Raw genomic sequence first — 23,332 nt, 5'->3', positions numbered from 1 at the left:
TAAGCAGCCTTTGTTTTGTTTTACAGTAATGACAGACGACTGTTTAGCTATGTGGTAGACACTGTGATGCATTGCCCAAACCCCACTTCACTGAAGGACCGTGGCCTCAGAGGAGAGTGCTGTCAGCAGACAGTCTTTTCCTTTTGGACCCTTCATGAATTGCCTCAATTGCACAGAGACATCTCAGCCTCACCCCCTCCAGAGTCAGCCGACCTCCAATAATCGATCCAGTTCTGACGTGCAAGTTCTTAGGCAAGTTCATTGCAAGGCTATGAAACTTTGTCACATTGGCCCAACCTGGGATGACTCAGAATGACCTTTCAAGATTGAGAGCTGTGCATGGGGTGACTGGGGCTGCTCTTGGGTCTGTGTTATAGCTCAACGTCTCTCTCTGCCCAATCTTGCCTCCTTTTAATAGCAGGAATATTCCTTAATAAATATCCTGACCAGCAAAAAATGTGTGTTATGGTCAGATGCAGGGAACCCATCCTATGACATGCCTCTTGCTTAATTTTTCACTCACAGTGTGTGTCAGAAGGCTAATTTACTAGTAAACATAGATCTGCCCTATTCTTTTTATATTCTTATAGTACTTGTGTCAGAAATTCAGGTGCTATTCACCAAAGGCCTTTTTCACTTTTTTCCTAAACCTATATCTAGACCTCATGTGTGATTAGGTATTGCTAGGTTACTGGAGTTCTGTCTGTTGGGTTGTGGAAAAAAGTGATATATATTGCAGTTCTGATCTGTTAAAATCTTATGAAATCTTCCATGCCTTTTATCCTATCGCCTGTGCCAGCTAGATGCAAAGGATTTAGCAAAAGTTTAATCAATACCTTATCAGATATATAAGTTTGATCAGTACCTTATCTGATACATGTTTCCAAGGTCCCCTAGAGGATCATAGTGCCACAGACAATAATATAAGGCTGGATCATGAAATCACCACGCAGGATGCCAATGAACCCCACATCAATTCGTTAATCTGTTCAAATTTTTAGGAATACATCTATAGAGTTTGCCTCTCTTACCTAAAAATAAAAGAGTCTTTCAGTTGTTTCCAGTTTCTCACTATTGCAAACCATACTCTTCTGAATTATTTGGTGTCTGTCTCTGTAGGTAAGCATTTCTCTAGTGTTAAATACAGGGAAGTGAAATTGCTAAATCTGGAGATGCATAAGTTTTCTAAAAATTCAGTAAATATTTTTGTTTCCTTTTCCAAAATGGAGATACCAAGTTCTTATATCTCTCTCACATGGGATTTTAAGGGAAATGCTTCATTTTTGGGTGAAAAATATTTTTTGTACATCGTTGAATTTTAATTAGTTTCTTATATCAAATTCCAGTAAGCAAAATTTAAAAAATAGTAGATAATTGATACTCGCAGTTTAGTATCTTTGAAAGCACTTGCTAAGATTTGTGCCATGAAGTCACACACCATTTTGTTGCAGTAGGAATTTGAATTGTACTTGTCAAGGCTGATATATACACTTGTGTGCTTCACTATTGAAGGATCCCAATCAAATGCCCAGATTCTATGTCAGACAGTTTTGATGTTATCTATTATTCTGAAGGAAGGGAAAAAAAGCAATAATGATATCAGCTTTTAAGTACTGAGTATATAATATATGCCAGGCTCTTTGCTAAGCACTTACTTGCATTAATTTTTTTTTTTTGACTATGCCTGTGGCATGCGGAAATTCCTGGGCCAGTGGCTGAACCCATGCCACAGCAGTGACCCAAGCCACTGCATTAACAATGCTGAACCCTTAACCTACTATCCCATAAGAGAACTCCTGCATTAACTTATTTGAATATCACAGTATCCTCTGATATATGAGTTTCTATTACTTAGCTTTTCAGATGAGAAATCTGAAGTAAAGATAATGTAATTTTAAAGACAAAAGAGCTAAGACTGTTGGATTCCAAGCTTAAGGCTAGATCTCTTTTCTTTTATACTCTGTTGCCTACATAAACAACTCTTGTTCAGAGTTGGAAGGGTCCCATCCATCATTGAATTAAATTTTGCTGGACCTCACTGAGGGAAATTAAGGTCTATGGTCGTCTTTGTGTATTTGGAATTTAATCAGGTCATGAGGAGGTATTCTGCCTGAATGTCCAGAGTATTGTATTTTGTTTTATTTTATTTTGTCTTTTGTCTTTTTAGGGTCATGCCTGCAGCATATGGAGGTTCCCAGGCTAGGGGTAGAATTGGAGCTGTAGCTCCAGGCCTATGCCACAGCAACAGCAACATGGGATCCAAGCCACCTCTGTGACCTACACCACAGCTCATGGCAACACCAGATCCTTAACCCACTGAGTGAGACCAGGGATTGAACCTGAAACCTCATGGTTACTTGTCATGGTTCACCGAGCCATGCTGGGAACTCCCAGAGTTTATTTTAATGCATAAAACAACACACAGTAGGGTTAGGCTTTCTATCTCTGCTTTGGGGGAAAAAAGTATCAAAGGGTATAGATCCTTAAGTCATTTCAAGATTTCTTAAAAAAAAAAAAAAAAGAATAAAATCTGTATTCTGGGCGACTTGTAATATAGCTGTAATCACTTGGCCAGATCACATCTTGCTCTGTGCTCCTTCCTGGATGTCCTCTGTCCTCAAAGTGAACACAATGCAGAGGAGGGCTGTGTATATCTAGGGCAAGATGGAATTTGGACCAGCTGTTTTCAAAGGTTACTTTAGAAACTCAAAAGGCTAAAAGGGGTTGTTGTGAAAACTGCCTTCTGATATTGGAGTCCCCATACTGTATCATGTGCTTGTACCCAGAAACCACAGTAGGCGTGAAACTGGTGACACAAAAATCTTCCCAAGGAGTTCCCATCGTGGCTCAGTGGTTGACAAATCCGACTAGGAATCATGAGGTTGTGGGTTCGATCTCTGGCCTCGCTCAGTGGGTTAAAGATCCAGCATTGCCATGAGCTGTGGTGTTGGCTGCAGACACGGCTCGCATCCCACGTTGCTGTGGCTCTGGCATAGGCCAGCGGCTACAGCTCTGATTAGACCCCCTAGCCTGAGAACCTCCATATGTTGTGGGTGCAGCCCTAGAAAATACAAAAAAAAAAAAAAAAAAAAAAATCCTCCCAAAATGTACAAAATGTTAGGCCCTCTTAACAAGACCCAAGGACATATTTGACTTCCAGAATTTCTTCCATTTTTGTGGTTTTTGAGGTTACAGGAGAATTCAAACCTCTCTGAGTTCAAGTTCATACTGTCTTGACAAAATATGACTTCCTGTATCAGCAAAAGAAGGTTTTGATTAAAAAAAATGAGGTCAATTAGATGAAATCATTTTCATCAAATATAAATGAATTGAGGTTGGGTTTGTCTTAAAAAAATACAGGGGTCAAAAATCTCAGCCTGAAAAATAAGCAGTAGATTGATTCGGGGCTTCCTTGGGCTTTACCACCTTGGAAAACCTTGAGTTCCCATAAATCCCAAACGTGGTCGAAGGGCAAGAGACCAGAGGAGAAGAGACACAGAGGGTTAAATGGATCTATATAATCATTGGGCAGAAGTCTTAACTTTGGTCTCTTCTCAGAGGCAAATATGTCCCTTCACAGCTGTCATCGTCTTTGTATCATGGTAGATGTTTCATTTAAGGAATGTCTGCTGTGCTGACTCCACAGCAGAGAGTAAAATAGACACAATCTCTTACTTTAAAAAAATTAATTAAAGTGTAATTGATTTACAATGTTTTGTCAATTTCTTCTGTACAGCAAAGTGACCCAGTCATATATGTACATATATTCTTTTTCTCATATTATCTTCCATCATGTTCTATCACAAGTGATTAGATATAATTCCCCATGCTATACAGCAAGATCTCATTGCTTATCCATTCTAAATGTAATAGTTTGCATCTACTGATTTGAGGGGAGAGATAAGGATATAACTAAACACAGCGATTAATACACAAGTTTTGCAAACTGAGGTAGTTGCTCTGAAGAAAGGGATTGGGGTACCCTGATCCAGAATGAAGAGGAGACCTATGGAGATAAGCCCTCAGAGGAGTGATTTCTGACAAACCCTACTGCCTGGGAGAAGGGGGGCAAATGCACATTGAGACCAGGAAGCAGTTTCTTAGGCAGGGGGCACTGCTCCTGGGAAGAGCTTGGACTGACTTGAAGCTCCCTTGTGAAAGCCTACTGGGACAGTGAGAGGGTGGCTTAAGTGGGGGCCAGAGTCCTAGACAATGAAATGGCACTGGAGAGTTCTCAACAGGGAGGCGACATGGTCTGATTTAAATTTTAGAACTATCACTCCAGCTGCAATGTTCACACTCAATTTAGGGAAGGAGACGGGGTTGGCAGAGGAGTGCTGGGGAAGCAGGGAATGGAGATAGTGGGCGATTACAATAGTTCAAGTGCAGCAGGGCAGAGGAACACAAGTGAGATGTATTTATTTATCTGTTCCCTTGTCATTGGTTGTACTCATTTGGACCCCGGTCAGAGCTGACATGAATGTGAGATGTTTGTATAAGTCTGATTACATTGCAAGAATTCCATTCAGGATTCTCAGGGGAAATAACAATTAGGGAAGCTGGAAGGCCATGACTAGTGCTCAAAACTTTATCATTTGCCAAGGACTGTGAATATACAAAGTGCCTATATCCGTGATTATAGTAATGTGCAAAAAACTTGAACTTCAGGGGTTCTGCAAATATTGGCATGTGCGTGTGGTTACCATGGTAGTGAACTTGTCTGGCAAGGATAGGAGGAGTTGCACTAGCCCTTGATCTCTTTTCCATTTCCTTGATGTTAAGTTGAATGGAGAAAGCAGGGAATAACCAGCATAATGAGTTCCTGATTTTTCTGTACTGATGTTCATGGGATATCTGAAAAGAAAGGAGGGCATGACATCTGTTTTCAAATGACTATGCGTGGAGGCTCATGAGCTGTGAATTTTCAAGTTCCAGTAAATATTTTTGACTGATCTTTACATATTCCCCTCCTTATAAATAGGCGTCATCAAAAGCAGACATTTTTTTTAAGGCTGTGCTGGGCCAACCTCTACTGTAAACCTATTTTTATTTTACTATTTTGTTGTTCATCAGTGATGTCTGTGGGTCTCTAAGATTCTTGATTTATGGTTTTGGAGAAGGTAGGGAATCGAATGTGTCATACAGTAGGATTGCCAGTTATTGGGGAACCTCCATCTGAGATCTGTGGCCATGTATTTAAAGCAGTGTCAGTCAACACTTTTACTTTTAAGCAGTCACGATGCCATATTCTTCTGAGGCAAATAATATCCTCAGTGGTGAATTGCTTTATTTCCCTTGGTATCTGTGGTTTGCATCTTTCTTTCATTAAGTGGTAAATATTTCTCCAGCATCTATTATGAGCCAAGCATTGTGTTGACAGAATCCTCAGTAATAAACTAAGGGAAGCAGCATGGGGGGGTGGGGGAAATAGAAGGTAGGAGAGAGAGATTAAAAAAAAAAACTTAGGAAAAGAGACTTTAAAATCTCATTGGCTCATTGGTATTCACTTAATGGTCTCTTATTTTCCATCTACAGGACCTTGGGTGGATCACTTAATCTATATCTTTGTTGTCCTCTCTAAATTTGAAGTCTTAATTAAACTATTGAGTCCTTGGGGGCCTTTCAGAGAAAGGTGTAACTCAAGTGTCAAGTGTAACACATATTTTCTATTCAGATTTCTCTGAAACTCATAAGCTCTGAGGATTTGGTATCGTATTTAATAGGTAGCAATAACAAGTAACTTTGATAAAGTTCTCAGAGATTGAGAACTTGGTGAAGTTTTATGTTTACAAAGAAATGAAAAAAAGAAATTACTGCTTAGCAGGCTGATTTGTTTTAATTTTTTTTTCCTGTTTTACCTACAAGAAAAGAGCACAGGATCTTGGGGGCTTGAGAGAGGGAGAGAGTTATATGTTGAATTGTGTGTTGGTAATGCTGGCAGTTTTTCTTTTTTTACACCAAAAATATAAAACATTTGGAACAGAGGAAAGAAAACTCCACCTTAACTACTTTTACTTTTGCTCATTTCTGGGTCCCCATGCTGATACAATTCCAAATGCTAATTTAGCCAAGCATGACTAATCCCCTAGAACCTTAGCAGTTAGCCACATAATTCAGTGGCATGCTACAGAACCTTCCGTTCAATTTCTCATACTCATCGAGGAGAAGAATGAAAATGAATTGCTCCCAAATCAGAAGCAGCACGGAGAGATCTAAAACAATATGGGGGGAGTTCCCGTCGTGGTGCAGTGGTTGACGAATCCGACTAGGAACCATGAGGTTGCGGGTTCGGTCCCTGCCCTTGCTCAGTGAGTTAACGATCCGGCATTGCTGTGAGCTGCGGTGTAGGTTGCAGACGCGGTTCGGAACCCTCCTTGCTGTGGCTCTGGCATAGGCCAGTGGCCACAGCTCCAATTCGACCCCTAGCCTGGGAACCTCCATATGCCACGGGAGCAGCCCAAGAAATAGCTAAAAAAAAAAAAAAAAAAAAAAAAAAAAAAGACTAAATAAATAAATAAATAAATAAAAATAAGACAATATGGAACTGATCATCTATGCCAATATGCCAGGCTTTCCAACTCGGTTGTCTAGAGCAGTGGTTCTCAGTCTTGGGCAATTTTGCCTCCTAAGGGACATTGGCAGTGTCATGACCCTTTCTGATGGTCATGACTCAGAGAGAGAGATAGACGAGGCCAGTGATGCTGCCGAACATCCAACAACACACAGGGCAGCCTTCATAATAAAGAATTATCTGGACCACAATGTCAAGAGTGGTAAATTTGAGAAACCCAGATCTAGATCATCCCTTCAACCCCATAATCACATATGCTAATTTCCTGGGTTTGTAAGCCTGCTAAAAGAAGAAGCTAAACCTTTAATTTAGATTTTAACATGGCACATCAATAGATTTCTGGTGCAAAGTGCATTCATGTTTGTAACATCAAATGTAAAATATCCGTTTGTAATAAAAATCATAGTAATTCCTTATGTGTACAAGGCACATTAGAGAGTGCAAAATATACTTACATACATCACCTCAACCCTGTTAAAGAGTTATAGTGGATTTGGGGCTTAGTAGATGCAAACTATTGCATTTGGAGTGAATAAGCAATGAGATCCTGACGTATAGCACAGGGAACTGTATCTAATCACTTGTGATGGGACATGATGGAGGATAATGTGAGAAAAAGTATGTATATGTATAACTGGGTCACTTTGCTGTCCAGAAGAAATTGACAGGAGATTGTAAATCAACTGTAATAAATTAAAAAAACAGTTATAACTTTCATTGAACCATTTTTATAGAAAGGAAATGATTTTTACCTATTGAATCTCTTTAAGTAGCTTTTCTTTTTTATATAATTTCTTTAAATTTTATTCTGTTATTAAAGTATGTGGATTTACAATGTTGTGCCAGTTTCTGCTGTACAGCAAAGTCACTCAGTCATACATATATTCTCAGTTTTTGATATTATGAAGTGACTTTTCAACTTATTATAATACCTTAATTATTGAGGAGTCACCAACAAATCATGTCAAGTGATTCTAGAAGGAAATACTCAGGATATGGACTACTCATGTCCCTCTCCCTGGGCATGTGTGAACTCACCCAAAAGGAAAATAGAGCTTAGGGGACTGCCTCTTTTTTTTTTTTTTTTTTTTTTTGGAAGTGATGTCATGATTGTGCCACACATTTGATTTTTTAAAAAATCATATTTTTGAAAGGCAGCAAAAGATATTAGAAGTGATTTTCTGGAGTTCCCGCTGTGGTACAATGGGATCAGTTGTGTCTCTGGAATGCTGGGTCACAGGTTTGATCTCTGGCTAGGGAGTTGGCTAGGAAGTTGCCACTGCTGTGGTTTAGGTTGCAACTGCAGCTTGGATCTGATCCCTGGCCTGGGAACTCCCTATGTCACAGGGTGGCCAAAAGGGAAAAAAAATTTTAAAAGAAGTTGTTTTCTTGAGTTGCCCCCCCCCCTTTTTTAAAAAAATAGAACCTGAAATAACAGGGGGTTGTAATCAGGGAACATTTCTTGCCTGTGATCTACCCTTTAATGGCTTTACTGTGCTGTGATCCAGAGAGCCTAAGTTGAACATTTAGTGAAGAAAAGATTAGGGTGATCAGATGCTGTGATGTTGTTTGTGTTTCCTTGGCAAGCTTAAAAATTTATGAGTATAAATGTGTCAATTCCATTAGACACTCAAAGGACCCCCCTTTGATTCTGGAAATATTTTAAAGATACACAGTTCGAAGAGATAAAGAAGCATGAACACGGATTCAAAGGACTCTTTGCTGAATGTGGAAGGAGTTCTTGCCTCACTCGGGGCTGGCACAGAGCACATGGCTTGTGAATCCAGGTGTTAGCAGGAGGCAGGCACAGGGTGAAATGCTGACTTGACCACTGGCCAGCTCTCTGAAATTACAGCTGTTACACAATGATGCTTGGTTTACTCATGGGCTGGATGGGGATGGTACTCTTTGGAGGCAATGTGGAGGATTAAGGTGTGACATAATGGACTTAGCACAGTGCCAGGCATGTTGCAAGCACCTGAGGATAGCAAATTGTCTCCCAGTGGGACTGTGAAGTTCTGATTAGTCTGTTCTTGCTAGTATGATCTCTGTGATACTTCCCTGGTGCACATGAATGAATGTTCACTCTTGAACATACTGTATTCAACGCTGCTGTCCTAAATTGGACCATGAATGAGACTAAACCCTTTCTCAACTTAAAATCAAAGAACTTAAATTTCTTGAGGGAATATGCCTTCCTTTGCCTGCCTTTATTTTTATTTTATTTATTTATTTATTTTGCCATACCTGCATTTGGAAGCTATTGGGCTGGAGGTCGAAACCACACCACAGCTGTGACCTGAGCCACAGCTGTCCTTAACCCACTAGGTCACTGGGGAACTTCCACCTGCCCCTTAAGTGTTGGGGCTGTCTAGGCTTTTCTCTCTCATGTTCTCTGATGTTGGATTTTAATAACTATTCTGTTTATCAAGGTTCACACTATTCACAATAACCAAAAGGTGGAAGCAACCCAAATATTCATCAGTACATCAATGGATAACCAATGCATATACATGCAATGGAATATCATGAAGCCTAAAAAGAAAAAAAATTCTGACACAGGCTACAATATGGATGAACTTTGAACACATTACCCTAAATGGAATAAGCCAGATGCAAAAAGACAAATAGGTATGATTCCACTTATATACCTAGAGTAGTCAAATTTATAGAGACAGAAAGAAAAGTGGTTACCAGGGGCCGGAGTAAAGGAGTATGGGGAGTGATTGCTTATTATGTACAGAGTTTCAGTTTGGGGTAAATGAAAAGGTTCTGGAGATGGATGGTTGTGATGGTTACAGAACAATATGAATGCACTAAATACCACTGAATTGCATGCTTAAAAATGGCTAAAATGGTAAGTTTGGTTATGTATATTTTACTGCAGCAGAAACAGTGTTAAATAAGCATAGTATAGTAATAAGAAAAATTGCTAAAATTTGTTGAATGTTTACCATGTACCACTCATTGAGCTAGTCATTTTATGTCTAATCATTAATTTAATCACTCCATTATCTCTTGGAAATTAGTGCCATTATTATTCCTATTTACCAACAAGAAAATTGAGGCTCTGAAAAGGTGGGGAAACCCAAGGTCACACAGCTAGGAAGTTGCAGAGATGAGATTGAAAGCCACATGTCGGGAATTCCTGTTGTGGCTCAGTGGTTAACGAATCCAACTAGGAACCATGAAGTTGCGGATTCAATCCCTGGCCTTGCTCAGTGGGTTAAGGATCCGGTGTGGCCGTGAGCTGTGGTGTAGGTTGCAGATGTGGCTCGGATCCCGCATTGCTGTGGCTCTAGCCTAGTCTGGAGGCTATAGCTCCAATTAGACCCCTAGCCTGGGAACCTCCATATGCTGAGGGAGTGGCCCTAGAAAAGTCAAAAAGACAAAAAAAAAAAAAAAAAAGAAAGCCACATTTCAATTTCCAAATTCTTAATCACTATGCTTATTCCCTCACCTGGTCTCTGTATGTTGACAACCATCACATTTTGAATCTCTAGCTCTAACCTTAGAAGGATAATGATGGTAATGATATTGAGGCTTTGCTAACATTATTTTCAGGCTCTCAAAAAAAAAAAATCAAATCCTGATTTGAAGATGAGAAATCTGAAACAGGGTTTTTAAATAAGTTGTTCAAGCTCACTCACCCATGGTGGAGCCAGGATTTAAGCCTAAGTCAATCTAATTTAAAGCCATATTCTTAATATAACTGTGTTCTTGCGTGTTCTACAAGAATCCTATCTAAGATAAACTCTTTTTTCATATTTTAAAATAAACTTTATGAACTGGGGATACCCCTTATTATGTTAATACAGCCTTTTCCCTACATCCCAATATTCATTTGATGGATGGTCTTTGTAGAATTAAGAAATAGGGTATGTATATTCTTCATAGAGTAAGTTCTCAGAATTAATTTGTTAAAACATGAGCTGCCCCAAGATTACCTATAACTGGTGCTTTGGTAGAAATAAATGGAAGAATCAGGAACTTAGACGAAAAGAGCAAGGGTGTATTGGAAAGCACACTCTCACAGCTCAAGATGCCTCTGAGGCTAGAAAACCTTGGCTATCCCAAGACTTAAAGAATACATAATTTTTTTCAAAGCAGATAACTTTTTTCTTGAAACATAGTTGACTTAATGTGGTATGAGTTTCAGATGTATAGCAAAGTGATTCAGTTTTATATATATTTTCTTTTGGAGATTCTTTCCAATTATGGGTTATTATAAAATAATAAATATAGTCCCCCGTGCTCTCCAGTAGGTCCTTATTGATGATCTGCTTTATATACAGTTGTGTGTATCTATTAGTCCCAAATTCCAAATGTAATTTTCACAAGTTAAACAATCTGACACGCATTGTGGTCCCTTTATTATGTCCACATTTCTCTACGGCCCATGTTTCTTTCCATTCTTAGTGGGCGTCTCTGCTTCCTTACTGAGAGCCGAGACCCCTGGTGGCCCCTGTGTCTTTCCTTGGGCTGTGGTGTCTTGCCTCAACTCATATTGTTGCCTCTTTACCAGTTTTTACAATTGCCCTCAGAGGCTGCACTAAGTGGAACCGGACAACTTGGATCCTAAACACAATTTCCAGGACCTAAATCCCTGACTCCCATAGAGATCCTAAGAGATGCTGTGGAATGCAAACTCTACCAGCAATCCAATCTGCTTTGTTCTGGGAAAGAGTTCTCTAAGAGCCATGAATCATTAGGCATCATAATGAAAAGGATCATTTTCCTGCTGTAAAACAAGCTCTTCATAAAAATAGGCATCCTTGATGTCATGAACAGAATTAAATGGACTGAATGTAACATTTTAACAAAGGAAATAATGGCTAAGAGTTTTTGTTGATGCTTTATTTTTTTTGTAGAGTGTATCTTGCCCATGCCCAGATGTAGATCTGGAAAAAGTTACTTGTAATAATAATTAGGCATTACCATGACAACTGCTATATTTAACATTGCTGGTAGCAAAATAAATCACTTACCAAGGAATATTTTTTGTTGAGAAAATACATGCAACTTTTCAAGGCATAACAAAAAACATGTATGGTTACCTTAAATATGCTATTACTTTCCCAATTGTCACTGATGATGTAAATGCAAAACGCAGTGGAAATTGCAGAGTGATGCAATTATAGTGAATGTTAAGGTTGATCTGACTGGTATTATCTTATAGAAGAAGAGGGAAAAGCATGTGATTGGAGAGGGTCTAGAATGGCTCTAGTCATCAAATATTCATGCTGTAAAAACTCTGCAAAATGATGCTTCCTAAATAAATGTCAAGAGTTAGATGGCATTCAGTGAATGATTCCAAGATTAGTGCAAACAGTGTTTCTTTAATTAAAAGCAAGCTAAAAATGATAACTAATTAAATGTCATGATGCGATAGGGAAAGTACAGGAAAGAAAGGGCTTGGGGGAAGCCAGGTCAGAAAATTCGGCTGATTCTGAAGAGAGAGAAACTAGCATCAACCTCCTCATTTCTGCAGAGCCAAGTTCCAGCGATGCCAAATAGTAAAATACTAGCAAAAATGAGTGCACAGAAGGGAGAGCCCTAGTATTCCTTTAAAGAGAAGGAAGCTGCAGTAAATGTAATGGAGAACATATGTTGCTATTATTAAAAGTAATAATAACCAGCATTGAATGAGTACTTTGTCTCTGCTGGGGTGGGGGGTTTGATGCCCATTTCGCAGACACCATCTCATCAGACTAAGCTTCTGTATGGTGTTGTGACAGCGAATCACAGAAGCCTTTTTTTTTTTTTTTTTTTTTTTTGCCACACACTGATATTTTGCATTTTTAAAAAAACATTGAATTTGTCTCAAAGGAAAACCGGGAAAGTTGTTGGGCTACCTTTGTTCATATTTTGAATTGGTATTATTTTTATTTTAAAGTATATATTAGGAGGTGGGGGGCAGTACTATAATCTTTTCAGTATCAAAACATCTAAACTTTGGCCCTGGCCACTGGGCCTCCATCACCACTCTTTCATTAACTAGTTTCTGTCAAGTAAGCCCATGACAAGGAGAAAAGTCAGATGTACAGCTTTAAATAAGATGAGAGCACTGCTCATTCTCCCTCCCTGAACTTACTCTATAGCATCTCCTGTCCACCCTGGATAGGCTGCCCATTGCAAATCCCCCCTTGTTGTTTTTATCTGAACTTTGTGTCTGATTCCATATCATCACTCCCCAGGATATTTCTACCCAGGTTGAAAACACAATCCCTCTTCCAAGCATCTGCTTCACGTTTCCTGGATGGCCCAGTAATGTGTTTGTTTAGCTCACTTCGCATTAGACTATAGATTGTGCCAGTGGCCTTTAGAACACCGGCCTCAGGATGTTTGTTTTTGTAAGTTTTTGTCTTATCTCACTTCCTCTCAAAAAGCCTCACTTTTCACAGCTTGGCGGAAGCCTGAATAAGCTGTTCTCCTGAGCCCGGTATGGGAGGCTAAATTTTTTTCACTTTGAAAATCATAACCAGGCTGAATTACAGTGTTTCATCAAATAACCAGAAGAACATTCCAAGAATGTGGGCAAGAGTAATGCAAACTGCATCAGTGGCTGTCCCTCTGTCTGTCCCCTTTCTCTCCCTCCTCTTTCCCCAGCACCACCTTCTCCCTTAAAACTGCATGGAATCGGGATGAAGTTCAGTGATTCTCAAACACAAGGCAAGCACCTGGGAAATTCGTTAAAATGCATATTCCCAGACCACATCCTCAGAGATTCAGACTCAGAATAGCTGGTGGAGCCCTGGGAATCTCTCTTTTTAACAAATACGCACCCCTCCCAACAAACTACCCCCATCACTTTGGTGAAAGAATTTGTGGACTTGAAACCCGCCAAAAGTGGTGAAAATCTTGAAGTCTCAGATCTGGCTTTGAACCCTAGCTCAGCCATGGCCTTGCTGGGCAACATGCCATACCCCAGTTGCCCTCAAAATGTGTGGATCAAATAAGAGGTTTTGTGAAAATTCAGTGGGCTTGGCACAAAGTGAAGGTTCAGCAAATAGTAGCTCTTGTGTTTCCTAAAGAAACACAAGATCATCATATTCTAAGGAAACACAGAAGACATGAATACTGTAGAAAACAGAATCTTAATAATAATCTTCTATAAGGAGTAAATGGTCTTACCCTTTGTAAAACCAAAGGCAAATCTTGGACCAAAATAGGAAAGACGGGAAGTGCGTGTGTAGTAGCTCTTTTATTTCCGATGATCAGCTCATACTCTCCCTCAGCTTGGTACCCTCTTCCACCCCATTCTCCCTCAGCATCCTTTAGGAGGTTTCTTGAATTTGCTTCCTTGGGGAGGGTTGCCTTCCTGACCCCTAGGTTAAATCCGCAGCATCATTTCCTTCCTTTCAATTTGGCATTCACATGCGATTGTTAATTACTAGTTAGATATCTGCCTTGCTGCTAGACTCTGAGCTCCACTATGGGATGCAATTTGTCATCTGTCATAGCCTCTTTCCAAAGGGAAGTTCATAGTATGAGCCTAGTAACACATGTTTTGAGGGAATAAATAAATACAAGATTAAAAAAAAAATCATTAGTGCTGTTCCACTATGAAGTAGAATGTCTTAAATACTGGCTTACCTGTTATAGCCAGTCCATTCAAATGTGCTCATTGGCTATATTGCCAAGGAAATCCCTGAAGAGAACTTGGTGACCCCTAAGTTGTCTTCCAGTTGGCTAAAGTGTTTTCCAGAGCATTTCAAGGAAATCTCAGGCAGTTTCTTAAAGAGAAACAAAATCATAATGAAGAGCTCTGTTTTGCCATTTGCAAGGAGTTAGACAAATGGCACAAGGAAACACCAGATGACAGCATCAATTTTAATTATGTCTCAGTGAAACACCTGAAGGTACCATTTCAATGATGCACTGCTACTGCCCACAGGACCTCCAAATGATGAGGGCAGAATTAATGAGGTAGAGACAGAATTGACTGAATTTTCCAATCTACTCCCAGCTTTGCTGCTTTATATATTTTTCCTTCCTCATACGGAGAAATTTTAGCTTGGCATTAATATTCCCTCAAAGGAAAGGTGATTCACTGGCTGAATGAATTAAGCATTTTACCAGACTCGGTTTCAAAAGTTGGAAAAACCGCAAAAAATCGCACATTATTTCGTCTGGAAAAGTTAATATTTTTTTTAATCCATTGTTTTTCATTTTCTTCTCCTGGCCAAAAATAGAAAGCCACTTTTATATCCTTATAAATGTTTTTTAGGGAAAAGACACCTTCCAAGTGGAAGCAGGAGCAGAGAGTAAACGCTAAGTTCTATTTCTTTTGGCGTGCAGACTTCATTTGAATTTTGCTCCTATGGCTAGGGTTTCTGCTGCTGCCAAAAAAGAGAGGGGAGGGTAATTGGAAGTTTAGAAAAAAGTGAAGTTATGAAGACTCTGTATTTCTTAGCCATGTTCTTAACTTAGTCCTTATTAGAACTTAATTCCATCTATATGACAATCCTTCTGACTGAATATTTATATCCTATTATTTTCAAAGAAAATCAAGAGTGCCATAGACAATGACAGTTTTACGTGGCAAGCATGTACGTGTACATAGATAAATTATTCCTTCATTCTTCGTTTATTTGGCAAAGTTGCAAAGATGCCATTTTTAAGATATTTCTACACACTCCTCTATTTATTTATTTTTTTTTTTTTTGAGCTATTTGTTTTTTCTTCTGGGAGAGAAAATACATGGGAAACAAAGACAAAGTGCACTCTCTGGCCATGTATTAACAGTTCCAGCAATGGATTACCTCTGAGTTCTGGGAGGTCATTTTGCAAAATCTATGGACTTAGTCTGGTTGATGAAAACCCCTGATACTTGTTAGTAGTTTGAGCTTTATCCGGTTTATCACTAGCCATCAATACAGAGAAAAGCCAGGGTGAGGACATCAGAGAAGGAAGTATTGAAGCATTGTGTGGAGACAGAGCCCTTCCCTATCGCATACTGGGTGAAGTCCATGCAAAAAAAAAAAAAAAAAAAAAAAAGCATGTTGTCTCTCCTGAGTAAATAAAACAGCAAAAGAAGGATTCCTTTACTAAAAAAATTCCCGAAGTATGTTCCTTATATGATATTCTGTGTCACAAAATTTTGCACAATAACTCCGCATTGTTTTACTTGCGTAGTAGATATACATGCTTAGCAGGGCCACAATGCATTTTAATTAATTAAAGACCCTAGGAATTCCTGAAACCATGTATACTTTTACTAAACTTAAGTTTCCCCAAATTCATTTGACCCTTATTTTACACCACATCTATTACCAGTAGTCCAACTTCCATTGAAAAATAGTACTAAAACCTCTACCCCCATCTGCAGCTCACTGCCACCCCGCTACCCACTGCAAACTCTTCTTTTTTTTCAATGTGAAGCTGATCTATAGTAGCTCCAGTACTTTCCCATATGTCATGATACCTATAGACATATATAATTAAAATTATTATAGTTGCATGCCATACATATCCATAATGGATCATTAACATCTTTCATCATTTCATGATTTTTTTACTTTCTTTGCCTGCCATAAAATATTCTTTGAATTTTTCTGTAAATTTAGGAAGAACTGGCTCAGATGGGAGGGAAGCCATTGCCCCAAAGTCTGAGGGCATCAATAATGTGGGGAAACTATGCCACAACTTATCACTCAGGACATTTCATTCTGATCAGCTAACAGGGATGCATAGGGTGAACCCACCCCAGTTCCTGGGAATCTTTGTGTGTTGACTGTGGAGTCCTCTGCACTCACTCATTGTTTGATGTTTTCAGGTACCTACCTACCCAGTGTGAAGTCAGATCCGAACGCTGTAACTGGTGCCCTATATTTTGCTGCCCATCCCAACTCACACATTTTATGGGCAGGTGGTACTATATCATCCAAATGATTGCCCTCATTTCCTATGTCATATACACCTCATTTTTCCTCTTTTGGTTTCTGTAAGAGGCAGTAGACCAGATGGATTAGAACTGAAGGATGATCTATCAGCCATCCCTGCAACATTTGGAGCTTTTCACTTCCTTTCAATTAGGGCAGGCTGTTGTATAGGATCACACACACACATACACACACACACCCCTACCTGTCCTATTGCTTCCAAAGCACACAGCTAGATTTTGATTTTACTATCAGAACTAGGGCTCTGGAAACAATGATAACCAGGTAGAAAGAAGGTAACTGACAGAGAAAAATTATATTCAAATGGATAAATAGGAACTGGTAGGATTCCAGCTATTTTCTTAACATACTTATTGCCTAATCAATACTAGGGTTCTTTTTCCCTTTTTTTGAGATCTCTAGGATGTTGTTGTTGTTGTTTTCCAATAAAATATATTATCTCCTGTTTATTTCCTTAAAAATAATCCATCTTCATTGCTCAATACTGAAACTATACAAGTGAGCAAAACAAAGAAAACAAAAATTACTCTTAAAATCATCACCCAAATACAGAGTTAATCTTATATTTCTCCCAGTCTTTTTCCTTGTATAAATATTTGTAGTTTATTTTAAGGCATTGGAATATTTTTACATAATGTACTGTATCTTTTCCCACATTACTGTGATCCTCAATTGTCTTTAGATGCCATGAGATATTCTTCTATGATATCATTTCTAGAGGCTGCGTGAACTCCCTTCTGTGGCTCTCTATGTGATGATGGATTTGATCCATCCTTTCTTGTAATCCAAACCAGTGGTTCAGTGGTTCAGATTTTTTTCCTATTACAAACAATATTATGGTTAATACCTCTGTAACCAAACCTTCACATACATGCCCCCTGAGTTGGTAATATTTTGGCTTAATTTCTTGTGAGATATATAATGAATGTGCAGAAAAATATATAAAACTTTTTTACCATTAGTTGAATAATTGTAAGAAATGAATAGCAGTGGTTGGAGAATAATATGAGTATAGCTAAGACCACAGATCTGTACAGTTAACAATGGTTAAAATGGTACATTTTATGGTATATCTATATCACAATAAAAAAAAAAAAGAAAAGAGAACACTGATTTAACTACCACCTTGGGCCAGGAAAAGATCATTGCCTGCAGCCCATGAGCCCCCTCCCTATCACAGTTGTTCAGGCTCCCTTGGAAATAACCACCATTGTGATTGCTATTTTTTTCTACTTAGTTTTAGTGAATATGGATGAATATTCCAAAATGTCTGTTTTTGAACTTTTATAAAAATAGAATCATATTTTCGTGCCTGACTTCTTTGATTCTCTGTACATTTGCAAGGTTTATCCACATAGTTCATTTACAGTGGGGCAGGGCATATGATTGTATGACTATATCATAATTTATCCATTCTACTCAGCATGTTCATCCAAGATTTGCACTAATACAAAGAGTTTTCAGTAATTCTTGTGCATATACATATCAATTTCTCTAAGATATATACTTAAGATTGAAATGGTTGAATCATAGGGTAGATATATCTTTGATTTGAGTACACAATGACAAAATAAGTGATTATATTTTTCACACTAGCTGGGCACGAGGATTCCCAATATTATACACTCTCCCAACATTAGGCATTTTCAGAACATAAGAGTTTTTGTGAATCTGGTATTCAGGTAATAGTATTTCATTTTGGTTTTTTTGTGTATGTCAGATTATTAATGAGATTGAATGCCTTCTCATATATTTATTGGTCATTTGAATTTTAGCTTTTTTAAAGCAAAAAAACGAAACTTTTGCAGGTGTTTTTATATTACATTGGCTATTTTTGTTTCACTGTCCTGGGAGAGTTCTTCTATATTTTGAAAATAAGTTCCTGGTTGGTTATATGTATTTCCTAATCCATGCTTTTTCTTTTTAATCTTTTAATTGTATGTTTTAATAAGCAGTTTTTTTAATGTAATGAAATAGACAATATTTTCCTTCTGGTTGCTTGTATTTTGTTTAAGGCATCCTTTTTTTTATCTACTTTGCACTCATGAAAATATTCTTTCTGCATTATTTTATAAGTTTTATAGTTTATCCTCTCCTATTTGGATTATAAACTAATGGAATCATTGTCTATGTGATGTTAGGTGTGGTATTGTTTTTTCTTTTTAAAAAAAATATGGCAACCCAAATTGTCCTTCAATAGTTATTGAAATCTGTCCTTCCCCTACCAAAGCACTGTGATACCTCTGTCATACAGTAAATACCCATATTATATGCATAAGTCTGTTTGTGGGTTTGCTATCTTGTTTGACTGGTCTGTTTGCCTATCCCTGATCTAGTTAATTCTCACATCATAGTAATCCTTGATCCCTGGTGGGGCATGCCTCCCAAATTGTTGCTGTTTTTCTTGGCTCTTATTCATCTTATTCATCCTTTTCAGTTCCATAGTTATTTGATACTCAGCTTATCATATGTTAAAAATTTTGACCATTTGGTTGGGATTATATTGGAGGAGAATTTATATCTTTACAATTTTGAGGCTTTAAATCTATGACCATTTATTTACATCTTTTAACTGTCCATTGGTTCTATTTTATAATTTATTCAGTAGAAGTCTTAACTCCTTTATTCTTCTGTATTTGGATGCTATCATGAATGCTATTTTTACCAGTTTTCATTTTTGTTTGCTGGTATATGTAGTAGTACAATTGATTTTTTCATATTAATATTAAATCTAGAAAACATGTTTTAATTTTCTCATTATATATTTGTAAAAAATATATCTGTAGGTTTTTTTTGGTGTCATAAAATCATATCATTTTTAAGTGACAAATTTCTTGCTTCCTTTCTAGTTCCCATGCTTTTTATTTTTTTTGCCTCACTGCACTGACTGAAACCTTCAGTGTAATTCCGATTAGAAGTTTAATAGTGGGCAAGTTTGTCTTTTTTTGTTCTCAAAGCGAGACTACATCTTCAAGTATGATCACTGAATTTTTTTTGTAGATTTCTATTATCAAATTAAGGAAGTTAGGTCCCTTCTATTCCTGGTTTGCTGTGAGGTTATCTTTTTTTTTTTTTTCATGAATGAATGTACAATTTTTTTCAAGTGGTTTTTCTGCACTTCTGCATTTTTTAAGATAATCTTAGGAATTTTCTCTTTTGTCTATTATTTCATAACAAACCATGCCAGTATTTAGTGGATTAAAAGACTAACATTTTAGGAAGCTCCCTTGTGGCTCAGTGGGTTAAATATCCAGCGTGGCTGCAGCTGTCGTGCAGGTTGCAACTGCAATGCAAGTTTGACCCTTAGCCCAAGAAATTCCACATGCTGCAGGTACCCCCCCCCCCAAAAAAAAGACTACTATTTTATTATCTCTTACAATTTTGTGTGTTGAGAGGGTTCAGCAATGTGGCTCCTCTGCCATTCTTGTTTGGACACTCTCATGCCCTTGCAGTGAGATGTTATCCAGTACTGAATTCATCTGGAAGCTCAGCCTGGAAGTTGAAACATCCTAGATGGCATCTCCTAGGAGGTGATTTGAAGTCCCAGTGCAGATGGGATGCCAGGACGGCTGGTCCTGTCTCCCCCCACATAGTCTCAGGGCTTCTCTCCGTGTGGCCTCCACATGTACCCTTTATAAGATCTCTGGGTAGTTGATTTATTACATGGTGGCCCAAAGGGTAAAGCTGGAGCAGCCAGGCATTCTTAAGGCATATTCCTGAAATTGGCATGGCATCACTTTTGCCCTCTTCAGTTGGTTAAAGTAAATCGCAGGCCAGAGTCAGTGCTAGAGGGACTATACAAGATTCCAAGAGACCATCTTTAGAGACCAGCTACCACAATATGTTCATGGGGGAATGGCATCAGTAAGGTTTTGTAATGTCTAGTAACTTTACATACTTGGGATAAACCCAACTTGGTCATAATAAATTACTTTCAAATCTAATATATTACTTTCTTAGCTTGGCTTATTTTCACTTTTTCCTCTCAATATAATTCAAGAAAAATTGTGGGTCTATCCTTATCCTTAAAAGAATCCAATAATACTTTTATATGAAAATAGCTGTTTTTCCCCCTCCCTGTGAACATCCTGAGATGAAACTTTGCTCTTCCTTTGGGGGGAATGGGACACTGGGATAATTTCTTTTCTCCTAGCTTTTGCAGACGTCACAACTTGAGCAGCCCTGGTTTCACTTGCTGACTCACTGTCACACTGGCATATCCTGTTCCTGAAGTTGGTGCCACATTTTACACAAAAGCACCCAGGACCCCCTGCAGGTGCCATGAGATGAGTCTTCCTGGCCACCCTCTCTCTATTTGAGCTCACAATGATTGCCTTGGTAGGATCATGAGCAACTTCCTGCAATCCTCCTGTGCTCAACAGATGGAGGATGACTCATGCCTCTGACAGGGAAGTTAATGATTCTTTTCATTGCTTCTATTGGTCACTCTTCACTGTTTTCACCTAACACTTGCCAGGTGCTATCTTCCACTACGTACATGAAAAGATTGCAGGACATCCCTATAAGATAATGAAGGTAGCATTTAGTTGCTATGACTGTAGATTCTATCTGAAAGATTATATCCAGACCTGGTATACATACTCTGTGTGTATGTGTATGCTTCACATTTTGCGGTGGACAAAACATGGCCACAAATTTATCAGCATTCCTCCCATTGAGAGGCAAGTCTGTGACTCCTCCCCTTGAATCTGTGTGAGCTCAGAAATTTTTTTGAGCAGGAACATATGGAAGAAGGGACACTGTTTCTATTTTCAGGCCCAGGTCTTAATAGATAGGCAGCTTTTCCTTCCTGCCTCTTGGAACACTCCTTAAGGGAGAAGCCAGCAGCCATATACAAAGTTCAACAACCCCAAGACCACTATGCTGTGGCGAAGCCCAGGTTAGACACAAGAGGATAGACAGACCTGCCTTAGCTTCTAGCTCTTCTGTATTCCAGCCATGCAGCAGATATGTATGTGAAGAAACCATGAGGTAATCCAGCCTCCACCATCCACTGATATCAACCTACAGAGACATTATAGAAGGAGATACCAGTCAGTTTTTAAATAAAAATGAGTTCTGAGTTGGCTATGCTCTGTTTGAGGTGCTGTGGGAGAACCTGATAGAGCTGTTTAGAGAGTATAGGAGTTTGAAGTTTAGGGTGAATGAACTAGACTGAAGATATAGACCTGAAAATGCTGAGTGTGAACATTGTTGGGTAGACAGGGGATACAGTCTACCCTTGTGATGAGTAGTCACTCACTAAGTGTAGGGCTCACAGCCCTCAGAGAATGTAAGAGAAGTGCATTTGTGGTAAAGAGGACAAAGTGTGCCATCCTGCTTGAGGGCAGCCCTTTCTTGGGTAATTCTGGTATCTGTCTCCAGGGAACAGAACCAGTTCTGCTCCTCCTCCTTGCCATAAACCAAAACTAAAGTAAAATAAAATGTAGAAACCTTATGTTAAAGTAAAGGCTATCATTCATGTGATTGCTATAGCCTTTTGTATAGATATTTTCTCACTGTTCAAGTTATTTGTCAAATTATCTCTTCTACTCTCTTTTTTTATGGCTTATAAAGACCAACACCAACTCCTTCTTGGCCCACTCTGATCTCATCTCCTTTAACTTCATTCCTCATTCACTTTGCTGCAGGCTCCCTTACACTTATCTGTCCTTTCCATTTACCAAGCATGTTTCCTCCCATGAGGGTGGGCTGTGTGCTTACTATTCCTTCTGTTTAAGAGCTTCTTCCTCAGATCATCCTATAGTTCTGACATTACTCCAATTCAGGTGTTATCCCAGAATGCAAATTTCACCTTCTTGGAGAGCCTGTGTCGATACATTGCACTAACATCTTATTCTGTCTTCTTTATAGTACCTATTCACATCTGAAAAACAGAATTTTGAGGGCCACATCCACAGCATATGGAAGTGCCCAGGCCAGAGACTGAATCTGAGATGCAAATGCAGCCTACACCACAACTGTGACAACGCTGGATCCTTTAACCCACTGGACTAGGCTGGGGTTTGATCCCATACCTCCATAGTGACGCATGCTACTGCAGTCAGGTTCTTAATGCATTGTGCCACAGAGAGAACTCCACACCTGAAATTTAAATTCAGTTTTGTTTGTAGTACTTTTAGCTTCAAAAAGACAGGATTTTTTAAAAATTTTATTGAAGTATAGTTGATTTACAAGGCTGTGATAATTTCTGCTGTACAACCAAGTCATACATATACACATACCCATTCTCTCTGATCCTTTTCCCACTAGATTATCATAGAATACTGTACAGAGTTCTCTATACAGCAGATCCCCATTGGCCAATCATTTCCAAATGACTATATCATGGATTTCCAACATATAACTTCTAAGTGAATGAATGACCTTCTGGGTGCAGGAGAGGGTGACCAAGAGAGGGAGGAAGAGGGCCAGCGGGCATGTGTCTTATAGGACTGCATCTCCAGGGCTCCCACATCTAGTGCACTGGTCAGTGGATCCCCAGTTCAGCTACACATTAGAATCATCTAGGGTCCCACAAAAGCCTGAGACACAATCTCATAAATTCTGATATCATTTGTTGGGGTGTGGGCTAAGCATCAAGATTTTTCAAAGCTTCTGGGGAGATTATTATGTGCACCATGACTGAGATCCACTCATTAGATGTTAATGAAACTAAAGTTATCTTCTCTCCTGGGCTGCTTGTGACTTCTTTATTAGGTGAATTCTGAGACTCCCTAACTCTAGAGCCACCCTGTGATGCTAATCAGTGCAGATGTACTGCAAATATTGGTCTAAAGAAAGATCTGGACTGCTTGTGTTTACCTTCAAGATCAAATTCCCATTGACTGGTGGG

The 23,332-nt window shown here is 38.8% G+C and overlaps 1 long non-coding RNA gene across 12 annotated transcripts in view; it reads right to left on the bottom strand.

The window, feature by feature from the left end:
* Positions 1-23,332, bottom strand: part of LOC106505633 (uncharacterized) — a 396,539-nt gene that overhangs the window by 63,765 nt on the left and 309,442 nt on the right. For 6 of the 12 annotated variants that reach the window (XR_014823460.1, XR_014823478.1, XR_014823466.1 and 3 more), the window contains one exon: positions 21,402-21,501. This is a non-coding gene — a long non-coding RNA (uncharacterized LOC106505633). Of the gene's footprint in view, positions 1-12,453; positions 14,308-19,623; positions 20,997-21,401; positions 21,502-23,332 lie in introns of those variants that run through there. The other 6 variants (XR_014823465.1, XR_014823459.1, XR_014823463.1 and 3 more) reach the window with 3 other exon arrangements.

This window comes from Sus scrofa, chromosome 13 (genome assembly GCF_054392235.1).
Source record: "Sus scrofa isolate SSC_HxYL_T2T_F1_AM1 chromosome 13, Sscrofa_HxYL_maternal_Yorkshire_Landrace_v2.0, whole genome shotgun sequence".
Taxonomy (NCBI): Eukaryota; Metazoa; Chordata; class Mammalia; order Artiodactyla; family Suidae; genus Sus; species Sus scrofa.
Note: the sequence above shows the minus strand (reverse complement) of the source record. Positions and strands in the feature narration are given on the sequence as shown.